We start from the raw sequence: 12,498 nt of genomic DNA, 5'->3' as shown, positions 1-12,498 counted from the left end.
AGCCATTGTTGCTGGTCTCCTCTGCTCTGCTTGAACTCTGTTATCCACACTAAAAATGTCAGAGAAAAAAATTTTTCCTTTCCTGCCTGGCGTCTTCCTGGCGCTGACTGAGCAGCAGGTGCATATCTGAGATACCTCTATGTGCATCTATCTGATCACCCTCTCTCCTTGCTCTCCCCACTTCTGGTTGTCTCATTTGAACTGGAGTGAGGTCAATTTTATAAGAAAGCAAGAACACCTGGCCAGGTGTGACTCTCAGGCCTCTTTATGGAAAACCTCCTTGTTTTGACAACCTTCCTGGCTGTCAGGGAGAGAAGTCATCTTGGCTGCTGAAGGCCCCATGCAAAACTGTCCACCTGCCCCTTAGGAAACAGCGAGGGTTGATAAGATGTCCTGCTCTGAGTCCTTTGTGCTTCTTCATCCCTCTTCTCCACTTGGCCTGCACCAGAGCAGAGTGGATTCCTGGCTAAAGCACTCCACTTTTGGGATAATCCTGTGACTTTTTATCTGAGTCTGATCTTGACATGTACTGCGGGGTTGGGAGGGGGTTTGCAGACTGGCATAAATATTGCAAGGACTATTCTCTTCTGCTTATGAACATCCATGCTGCAGTCTCACTCCCCCTTATTTAGGCAAAAAATGTGTAACATTCTAAGGAAAAGAGACACACACACAATCATTCAGGTATGTACATCCATACACACCTGTGCAATTCACAGGACCAATCCTTATACCCATCCCCAAACACAACTGGAGCTTGAGGGCAGGATGGATTCACTCCTGTCCAAAACCACAGACCACCTCTTCCTCCACACTTGGTCCCAGTTGATTTCCTTTTTACCCAGATGTCACTAAGCATGGCTCTGCTACTCAGACAGGTTTCCCAGTAATAACTCATTGTGCACTTTTACATTCAGGTGCTGTTATCACCCATTCATGTATTAATAAAGAAAATTAATGGCCCATTTTTAGAAAGAAATCTCCATGAAAATGCCTCTAATCCATCTTGATAGTTAGTCCTCAGTGTCCATTTGGCATGGCAAGAGTTATGTTCCAGTAGTTGCCTCCAGCTAAACAGCCTAAGAAGATGTCCCAAGCACTCTGAAAGAGATGTGGGCACTTCCATAGCACTTCAAACACCACTTTTGCTACTGGCTGTGAACTGTCCCAGCAGGAGATGTTGGCATATATCACAGCAGCTGCAATGGAATGCTTAGGTGAAGAGAAAAGCAGAGCTTGAGAGCAAGGGCAAGGAGGGCAGGGTCTGAACCAGGAAAGGGTAGGGAGATCTGTGGAGGTAAATACACACCAACACAGACTCCTGTGGACATAACTGAACTGGAGTTATGGAGACACTGCTCTCTTTCTTCTAACAGATACAAGACTCACACTGCTCCCTGGGAGAAGACCAGAATGGACTGGTTTGGCTTCAAGGTGAGCCCCTGTAGAGGATCGTGTAGGAATATGAGCTCTTATTCTCATGAAAGACCTCTGATTAGAATTGATGATCTCATCTCTTTCCTTGAAGAGATTGAATGAGTTTTAAGAGCAAAGCTGCAGCAATGAGCAATAGAATTTGCTGCCAATGGGTAGAGCTCCTTTGGGCTGCCAGGAGAGCTGCCTGGTGGGCAGGATAACTGTCTGCAGAAGCGAAGCAGCATCACAAGCCTTCCCACCTTCTGTCTCACAGAGGAGGGCACTTCCAAGCTGCTTTCTCTGCCTGTGATACCTGGTGAGCAAATTAAACACTTGCACTACCTGCATGCTTCTGCCTGTGGGAGAGGAATGAGGAAAGAAGGAGTCCGATAGGGCAGATGTTAGTCAGACTGCCTCAGGTGCTACCAGGAGGTTTTCAGATGTCACCACAATACATTTGTGTAAGGAAGGGAGAAACTCCAAGTTTGTGTTGCTGTGGGCTGCGACCATCGCTGCCGGCGTGGAGTCTGACATTTGGGTAAGAGTCATCAAAGTGTCAGAAGTGGGAGAAATGTCTAGCCCTATAAAAATGACACGTGGGTGGGGTATAAAAAGGAGGGCCTCTTTTTGTGAAGTGGTGACAGGAGAGGGCTCAGTTTTTCACTTTGGCAGGTAGCACAATATCCTGGGATGGACAATGATGGATTCATTTCTGAAGCTGCTTGTCCCTGTGTTCCTGCAGACACAAATATTCTTCCCAGTGCTTTTACAACACAGAGAGGAAAGTGACTTCATGGCATTCCTTTTCTGACTGTTTCTCTGACATGTGCTTTCTAAACATAGATCTAAAAATCAGAAAGCACCCGGAGAATTACGGGTTTCTACACCCTATTGTGCTTTATAATAATTATAATTATTGTAAATATGGCTCAGACACTGTAATTTTCTGCTCTCCATTGGGTCTTTCTTTTTCATTTTGTTCTTCTTTTTATGACTGTTTTCTAAGAAAGTTTTCATATGTCACCTTATAGATGGGAAATGGCAGAGTCAGCTCTTAAAATAAAAGGAGAGGAGTGGCTGGGGGGGGATGGAGAAAATGATGAGAAGGGAGTGAGGAGAGAGAAATATCATGTAGTCTGTGGTGAGGGCACCAGTGGCGACCATCAGGAGACCTAGTGCTGTACCTAACCTGTTGCCAACTTGCTGTGTGCTTATAGGCTCCATTTTTGTATTTCTTGTTGGTTGTGGAGGCCTTCTCCTATCTCTTATCTCTTATCTCATTGCTTGACTGAGCAACTATTTGATTATAAGTTTAGAGTTATGATCTAAACTTCACATGCAATGTCTGGTTTAAGTTATTGTAAGAAGATATGGTAAAGATATTTGAGTAAGTGGAGTTTTTGCAGCATTGCTCAAATACAGTCAGGAAAACCTGGTTTACACCATGGATAGAGGTACAATATGGTATAGGCTCTGGTCCTATACTCTAGTGTCCAGAGCAGAGATGTGGCTTAGATGTGCCTTCCTTCCTGCACAGGAAACTTAATCCTGTTCCTGTGGACATTAAGGCATGGGGTGGAAACATGGAGACTGAGAATCAAGTATATCCAGTATTTGTCCCACCAGGAAATCAGAATGTGGCCAGGCTATGGACGTAGATGGGTAAAGCAGAAAATGCTCCTACACCTCAGAGAACAGACAGAAGTAATGCCACCTAGAGTCAGGTGAGCTGCGAGGAAAGGAAAGAGGCAGCAAACATCATCAGGAGAAACAAAATATCCAGACACCCTGGAGTCAGGCAAGAGTGTTTACACTGAATTCAGACTCAACTTGAAGAAAGAATTAGAAAGAAAATGGAAAAATGTAGGCTAAGATGGATAAGACCTGGGGAATATAGTGCAACAGAGAGTAGGAAAACAGCAAAAATATCGATGTGATACAGAAAAGAGGAAAGAGAAAGGCAGGCAAAAAGGAGAAATAACCTGGAATAAGAATCAGTATTTTATAATGAAGAGCTGAGTTGAAACATCATCACCAAAACCACAGCAGAGATTCAGATTGAACAGCAATGATTTATCCAACTTTTGCCATAACAGGAGCAAAGTCATTTTGAGTAGACTCTCACTGAGAACTCAGACTTCTTCCTCTCCTCAAGAGTCTTCACTGGAGACTTCCAAAGGAAACTAAAGAGCAGAAAGATGCATTTTGCCACAGGACCAGGGGAACTTTATTTGTATATAATTGTACAGCAAATAAATGAGTCTTTCTGGGTGACTTTCTACCAAGACTGCAAGGTTTAAATTGTCAACTAGGGGTGTGAGAGATGTAGGTGTTACTATGCCAGTGAAAAATGAAGGTTGCAGCCAGTGCAATCAAGATTTTGGCTTCTAGTTCAAGGCTGGAGAGTGATAGCCTGAAAGTGGGTTAGTAGACTTAATTTCTGCCTTTTCCACTGTCCTGCAGTAACCCACTGAATCACTATCTTGGTACAGCAACACTAATCCATTGCTGAACAGAGGGTTTCCTTGATGCTGAATTTGCTGTTTGCAAATGCCCAGAAATCTGCTGCTGAAAGGACAAACATTATCCCTTTGCTGTATGGGGCAAGCAGTTCTTACAAGAAGGTCTGTGTATTTGCCTCTGGCCATCCATAAATACAGTGCTACTGCAGGCAATGCAATAGGCTGAGCACAGCCCTGTGCATCAAGAGGAACATTTGCTGTAGTATTTGGAAATAAGTCAAATCATCTGCTATCTGCATTTCTTACAAATACCACAGATTCCTTACATTTGTGCCTCCACTATTCCAAGCTGTTGCTTTGACTTGCTAATAGGTCTCTGTTGTAAAAAAACCCATGTGTGCCTCTTTTTTTTTTTTTATGGGGTTAACACTCAGATGTTACTTAGTGCCCAGAGAGACAGCAAGGACATGGGGTCTGCTGGATTCCAGAAGGAAAGCTCTGCAGGGCTCCTGAAGGGAAAACTACCAGGCAGGTATTTATGAAAAGAAGGTGATCTGGTTGAGTTTGAGAATGTATTACAAACAACTTGCTTCTCTGGTGTCAATTGGCAATTTCATTGAATTAATTGGAGCAGTGATGATTTATAACTACTGAGGGTTTAGACAATTCTACATAAACAACTCTAATGAAGCCCCTTTCAAGGCACCAAGAGTTAGTACAGAGAGAAATCTTGATGAGCTATAGATCCTTGCCAATTTTCTAAACTCTGTTCTTCCTTGTCACTGTAAATAATGTATGGAGCTTTCCTGGTCCAGGTTCAGCCAAATCATTTTCCTTTGCTCTCACCTTTACTGATGCTACTCTTCCAGCCTGTGCAGAGTCACTGATCATAACTGAAAACCACCAGCAATCATAAAGAGATGGATATTCCCACAAGAACCTGCATCAGGTGAGAGACAGTGTATGGAGCTACGGTCATGTGCTAAATTCTAGTTTGGCCCACAGAGAAATATGCAGCAATGGAGTGGGATCACTGAGCCTTGCACTCCCAACTTGGGATTGGCTGTCTTTCCAAGAGATAGGTGTTACCTTGCTCAGCAATCACCAAGGCTTGTGGAAGAGATGACTAGAAGAAAAGTTTTGGCTGGTACTGAGCAGGTGTTAAGAAAGCTGGATGGAAAGTGCCTGAGGATCCCAAGGGCATGCAGAGGTAAGGATTTATCTCCTCAGCCTGCAGCCATTCTTTATGGGCTCACATCACCTTCCCTGCAGACCTGTCTGTGGCATAGCAGCAACACTCAGTGGCTGCTACCCCAGCGGTGGGTGGAGGATGGTGGGGGTGTTACCCACAACACAAGACTGCCAGAGGGCTGTGTGGCATCTGCTGCACCTCCCTGGGCCCTGGGTTTTGGTGCTGCCAGACAATGCATCTTGCTGAGAGCACTCAAAGAGAGGAGAACGTGAGGATCTCCAGAACAGGCAGCTGGCAGTTTAATTTCAGCATGGGTAGGTACAAGGTAATGCAACATGAAAGATCCATTTAAGCTACTTATGTAACATGACAGGCCCTAAATTATTTATTTCTTACTCAGGAAAACATCAAGGTCCTTTTCAGGCTCTTTAAGCAGTAGCAATGACAATACCTAGCACTGAAAATGCTGTATTATGATATCTTCCTATGAATTGAAATTATGTCTACAATTGAAATTATGTATTCAGATTTTGTCACTCTCCTGAAAGACATATCAGAAATAGAAGATGTCTAAAGATAGTTGATACAAATTATTAGAAGACCTAAAAGAATTTCACAAAGAAAAGATTAGGACAATTAATTTAGTGAGAGAGATGTGACATAGGAATGAAAAGAATATTGGCAGGGAGAAGGCACATAAGATCCTGGCATTTACTCTTTATTAAAATACCAGAATGAAAAGGGAAAAGATCATGACTTAAAATACTGTACCTGAAATATTAATAAAGGAACACACTGCATTACACAGTATGTAACCTGTGGAATTCGCTGTTTGAAAGTACGACTGGGACCAAGAGCTTGGGAATACATTACTCTCACATTTTCCATACAGAAGCAATAAAAATATCATCCACCCCTACACCAGCTGGGCTAAAAACCTACATGGGATATAAATCTTCATCTTGCATGACAATAATTGCTGTGAGCTAGACGAGGAAGCCTATTGCATAACTGTCCACTACGAGGGTTTTACTACCTCCCATGAAGCATGTGGTGCTGGCTGCTGGCAGAGATGTGCTGCTGGCAGGGATGCTGCTGCTTTCCCTTGCCATTCCTACTGTTTCCAGACAGCCTTTCCTCTGGAGCAGGTCCTTTAGCTGTGCTGGGGGCCTCTGCATCAGTGGGACAGACCACCTTCTTCAGTGCTTGCAGCAGTGAGGGTTGTATTTGGCATGTGTGGTGTTGTTCTGATGAGTTGGCTGAAATGAGACATGCCTCTGGCTTTGGGAGATGGGAAAGCTGGGAGTCATTCACCTGGCTCCCTGCAGGGGCAAGCTCCATGGGTGGGAGTCAGCTGCAGGGAAGATGCCCATCTGCTGCAGACATCAGCATTCCCTTGAGACAGAAATTTTTAGGGTGAATCACTGCTGCTGTGAGCGGCCACCACCAGAAAGCATGGAACAGTTCCCTTGGGCAGACAGCACCCAGACTGTGAACTGGTCTGGAGAGAAGGGCTGAAAGTCTGGCTTTGGCCCAAAATTTGGTACAGAGCTAGTGCAGATAACCAGAGGTTCTGATGCTTGACGTTGGTGCCCAACCTGGAGTTAGGGGGAGTAAACTCAGGGGTAGTCATCTCTGGAAAGGCTTATTCAAAATGTGAATGCAACAGGGATAAGGAGCTGTCTCCTTGCCAAAGATGCTTTATGTTACCCTTCATCCACAGTATGATGAGATCCCAAGAATGGGACTCTGCTGCTCAAGGCAATGTTCATACAGAGCAGCAGATATGAATCTAACAGATGTGGCTATTCCAGTGTCTAGAAGAGAAGAGGAGCTGGAGGAGCACCAAGGCTGCAGGTTGTCCTAACATGCCGAAAAAATGGACCAAGGATGTAAGTTCTTCTCAGCCCTTGCCTGCTGATTTTTAGGGCAAGGTCCTCAACTTTTCCATGTGAAGAGTAATTCTCAAAGGTATTTGCAAACCAAATTTTTTTTTTGCTTGCAAAATGGATTCTCATAGTTTTTCTGCTTTGGGGATTTTGGGGTTTACATTTTGTATTTCATTTACATCCTGGAATTTCAAAGCATCAGTTAAAAATCCTAATTCATGTACCTTTCATGTTTTACAGTGATTGCTGCCTGTTTTAGGACAAAGTTTTAGTGCATAATACGGCAAGAGATTTGAAGCCTTCCATTCTACTATTTTTAAGCACAATTAAGGGCAGCTGTTATATAGTACTAATTAAAAAAATCTTATCTTTCTCTACAGATCAAAGTGACTTTTGTTTGTTTTGTAATGAAACAGTCTGACAAAAAGTCAAACACAAAAAGTGTCAAACTGCTTCATTACAAAACAAACAGGAGACACTTTGATCTGTGAAAAAAAGATAAGGTGTTTTAATTAGTACTAAATAGCAGCTGTCCATCATGATTTAGGAAAGGAAATAAAACAGCAATATTTCAAGTCTTTCATATGGTGATGTGCCTGCTGAGGAGCTCTCATTAAGCTAAAAAGCATTACAATGAAAACTGGGATAAAATTTTGAATTTTTTTAATTTATGAATATGTATTCCTCAACACAGAACAAAGAAGATGCCCATATTTTGCCAGGGGAATTTCCACTGATATTCGTATCTGGTTATTAAAAACAATGCATTCAATCAAAACATTTTTTAGGACAAAAAGGTGTGTTTAAAAACATTCCAGCCTGCACTGTCTGCAGACAGTGGTTTGGGGTGTAGCTGTGCTGGGTGGGGAGTGGAGGTAAATAACACAATGCAGAAGCAGCTTCCCCAACACACTGCTGGCACAGCTGCAGGTGCAATGCAGCACTCCAAGCATGAGTCACCTGGTCAAGTCACTCTGGCCCTACAGCTCAGCCCTTGGCAGCCTCTTCACTGCACCTTGACGCCACATGCATTCCTGGAGGTGTTGGGGGAAGGCAGATGAGCCTCACAGGTAGTGCTGGCTGTTAGGAAGTAGCAACTAATCCCAGCCATCTCTTCAAGGAACAAGGCACCCTCTCCATGCAGTTCTGCTGAGCTTTTTTGTGTTCCTGGTCCAGGGCAAGTGTTTTGAAGCTGGCTGTGTCAAATATTGCCAAAAGCAATGCAAGTCTGCTCTCAGAAAAACAATGGTTATCTATTTGTAAGTATTTCTACTGATTCTCCCTGACTCTGTGCGTTGTGCAAACCTGGTGAAGGGATACTCCTGTTCCAGGGAGCTGCACTAGCAGAGGGAGCATAAACTGCAGGAGGACCCCATTCCTGCTAATGAGGTCAGTGTGATGGATGACCAGGCAGTGGGTGAGCATGTCAGAGGGTCAGTCAATGGTCTGAGCTATGGAGTTCATTTTATTCTTCTCTTCCACTTTGCTTTTAACATGCAGTGAATTTCCTACCCCATGGAAAGGGTCCTCAAAACAACATCCTGTGATCTCAGGGGCAAGCAAACATCAGTCTCAGTCCAATTCTTGAACGTCAACTCTGCCCCTTGTTCCCGGATCATTGAGAGCTGCTGGGCTCCTGTTTATCTCACCTTTGGTCCTGCTCTGTGTTTACAGTTAAGCTGTTCATTCAAGTGCCATATAAGTTTGTTAGGATTTGCTGAGGGAGCAAAGGTCTTCAAGCAGAAGATGAGAAGAGAGGAAAAACAGCCTCTGGCTGCCACGCTTCTCCAGGACTTGCTTCAGAGATGTTACTCAAGATGGGGGGGCAGCTAATCAGTACAAAAAAAAGAGCAGTAGCGGTAAGTCGGCAAAATTTGGAGGCCTACGAGACTCCCCTTTGTGGTTGTTTGTGGTTGACTTCTCAGGGCCTTTATGATGGTGATGATGCATTCATTGCTGATTTTCCTTCTACTATTTTATCAGGAATGCTTTTTATGGTTGCACTAAATTCTGAAATACAGATGGGGTGACTGCTTCTGCTGCCTCACCCCAGCCCTTCATGTTTACAGTCTTCCATATTTGTATTATATCTGTGGGAGATAATATAAATAAATAAAGTGTCATGGGGAGAAAGTATACCTCTTGCTTGCACCAAATCACACGGTTAGGAAAAAAGACGAGCTTTCAGGCACGTAAGGGCAGGTTTTCCCTCACTTGCTAATATTCTACAGTAATGTAAGACATCCAAATTTTAGCTTTTTAGTTCTTCAAGGAAGAAAACCTTGTCAGGCTTGGCCTTTTTGACAGGATCCTTGATATCTCTGAGAGGAAGGCACAGGCCTCCAATGCTGTAAAAATCCCTCGATCATTGCTGTGACTGAAATACAATGAAATTATTTGGGATGCAAGAAATTCAAGGCTGAAAGGCAATAACCTGTTGCTTAAGAGGTAAACAGAAGTGGGAGCCACTGGAGAAGAGTGTTAATCAGGAAGGGACTAAGACGACCCATCTGCATAATGAAGGACAGTGAAAATATTGTGTGAAGGTGGAAAACAGGTGATTGTTTGTACAATTTTAAAGGCACCCTTGAAATAATATTTATGAAGGGTCAGGAGAGGAAAATCCATCTGTTTATCCAGGAAGCCATACTGAATAAAACTGGAAATGGCAACAACGCCAGGGGTCAAGACCAGGCGTGGGCGTCATGTTTCAACCACCTCCTTTGGGCTGGCAGTAGTGTTAGGGAACAGTGGCCATGCAGGTGGCTTGGGGTGTGACTCCGATGGCCAGAGCAAGTCTAAAGAAGCAATCTCCTGTACAGGCTGAATGTTATTCCCCTTGGTGGGCAGTGTGATGTAAACCCGAAGAATTAGCGATAAGAGGCTGGGGTGAGGAGATGGCTGGAGGAACTGAAGGAATAAACATGCTGGAGGTGGAATTTAATGTTTTGTTGTGTTTTCCAACTTGTGAGTCAGAGGAACCACAGCTGAGTTTGCCAGACTGGCTCTCAAGACAGTCACAAAGATCAAATAATCCAACACACACACCAGCAAGTTGTGGTGGAGTAAGTGTGTTGGGTTGCAGGGAGGGAGTGGGATTGCTCTCACAAGGGTCCCTTCAGCCAGTTTTCTTACCTGTTTACTGTGGGTACCTGTGGCTAGCACAGGTCTTTCCCATGAGAACTTTCTCCTGTGTTTTATAAACAAAGATAAAGTTTGGATGTTATTGAAACAGTGTCTTGAGATTTGGACAGTTCAGGCCTGGCCAATCGGGCCTAGGGGGAGGTTTCTGACTGACCAATCTGGGTGACCTCTGAAAAGTCTGTAGAAGTTGGAATCAAAATAATAAATCTCTCTTTTCTTGCCACACTGAGAACCCGGGTCCTTTCTCTGCTAGCAGCTCAACAGTGACAGGTACCCTTCCTTTTCCAAGCAGGCATAGAGAGGTGACCCAACCATCATCAGTGTATGTGAGGGGTCTGTGGCATCATGCCATGTAATTCAGGCTGGCAGTATACATGTTAGCAAGCCCTGCCCTCAAATCTCAAGAAACCCCTTTGGCCCCGTGTTCTGGAAACAGCACAGCATCAGGCATGCCCTGTGCCTTACACCTTTTCTCCAGGATGATAAGCTGACTGTCCCTGCCAAGCCATGCCTCTGGAGATGTCCTCACACTCCATGCTGCAGTGAAGGCCCGAGGAGACCACAGCCATCTCTGCTCTGCGCTCAGCCTGGGCTCATGACCTGTGGCCTTGTACACATTTATCCCATAACCACAGAGGACCTCAGTCTGGTCCTGTGCTCTACAGAGAGAGCAGCATCCCATGTTGCAAGTTTATACCTCTGGTCGGGGATCTGCTCATGTTCTGGTAGCTGGGTCTCCAAATGGCTGCGTCAACCCTCAGTGGGAGAAGGGCACAAGTTTTCAGGGGTCATGACCTCCTCCAGGGTACACCAGGAAATTTGTAGACAGGACATCACAAACCCTTTTCTTTCTTAACAAAAGTCATCTCTAGACGAGATTATGGGCTTTTGGCCTGCATGGAACTTCCCACCTACTGGTTCCACAACTTAATTGAGAATTAGTTTTCAGCCACTTCCTCTCAGCAGCCACTCTGAGAAGCTCTGGTCCATGAAAACAAAGCACTTGCCTTGGCCTCATGCTAGAGCTGAACATGCCAAGCAGATGGCCAGTCGGCCGTTTCTTCCCATCTCTCCAGTGGGGGATCGCAAGATGCTTTGATCATGTCCTCTGAGTGAGGACAGCTGGGCTGTAAATCAGGGTCCCTGCTGCTCTGAACTCCTTCGTCCACCCAGCCACCATAGAGAGAAGAGACATGTTTTTCATTTCCATGCAGGGGTGAGCCAGGGTGAAACCTAGACTTGACAACTGGACCAATAGACCTCCCTGTGCCATTCACTTCTTGCTTTTGCAGGAATTTTCCACCTTAAAACCCCATCTACCTTCGCCTCTTCCATGCAAATAATATAGGCAAGAGGTCAACTTCTTTCTTGTGTAAAGAACAACCAATTACACTCAGATGATAAGCTGAAAAAGTGCCAAATTTCCTTTTATAGCTTCTTTATTGCTCCCTGTCTGTGTATATAGAATGAGGAGAGCTGTGATTTACATGGTGACTTTAGGGCTGATCTGTGGAGACTGGGAATAGACCGAGATAATTTTAAGGCAAATGGGTCATAAAAAAATAAACAAACAATGGGTAGCTACTGAAGCATGCATGCTGCCTTTCCCATCTTAAAAGGCATAAAGGTGATGCACGTGAGGGCAAGACAGCAAATTAGGAGGGAAATTCAAAGAAGGCTCAATACTTCTGATGTTACTCAACCTCTAGCCAAAGCGCCACTTCTGCAATCACTTTTCCAATGAGCTCATGACCTCTGTTAAACATGCCATGACCCTCGAGGGGTTGTGTTCAGTAACTGGACTCTGAAACAGACTTCTACTCCAGGCAAATACCGAGCCCTTTTTAAGATGGAATTCAATATATTCCTGAAATGTAGTGCCTGTGAGAACTGAGGACCAGGCTGGGTGAGCCAGGCAGCCCATACAATCTCACATTCCTTGGCTGGAGACAAGTTCTGGATGTGTGCAATTCTTGTACAAATCAGGTCTCCAGCCTACTGGATTTTTCTCTACCCCTCTCCAGCTGTCACCCTGTATCACCCTTGTCATTTGGAGTTTCCAGGTCTCTCTTTTCAGTTCCAGAGGGGTTTTGTCTGGCAGAAAAAACATTAATTAGAGCCTCTGTTGATACTATCACTCATTTTGTGTCCTTGCAGATGCCAAGTAAGTGAAACAGCCTCCCGGTCTGTGCAGTCCCCAGAGGACTGCCAATCCCCTCTCCACATTCCACCTGGTGCAGGAAAAACACCAGATCATTAGAAAGACACCCATAAACTTTGCATGCACTTGTGTGTCTTTGGTGTTATAAAAGCACCATGCTCTACAACTTCTTTTCTCAGGTGGGCATGCTGTGCCCTCATATCCAGGCCCAGCGAAGCTCAGGACGCAGTCTAG

The sequence above is a fragment of the Lichenostomus cassidix genome, chromosome 3 (assembly GCF_008360975.1).
Source record: "Lichenostomus cassidix isolate B80296 chromosome 3, HeHo_3.0, whole genome shotgun sequence".
NCBI classification, from domain to species: Eukaryota; Metazoa; Chordata; class Aves; order Passeriformes; family Meliphagidae; genus Lichenostomus; species Lichenostomus cassidix.
Note: the sequence above shows the minus strand (reverse complement) of the source record.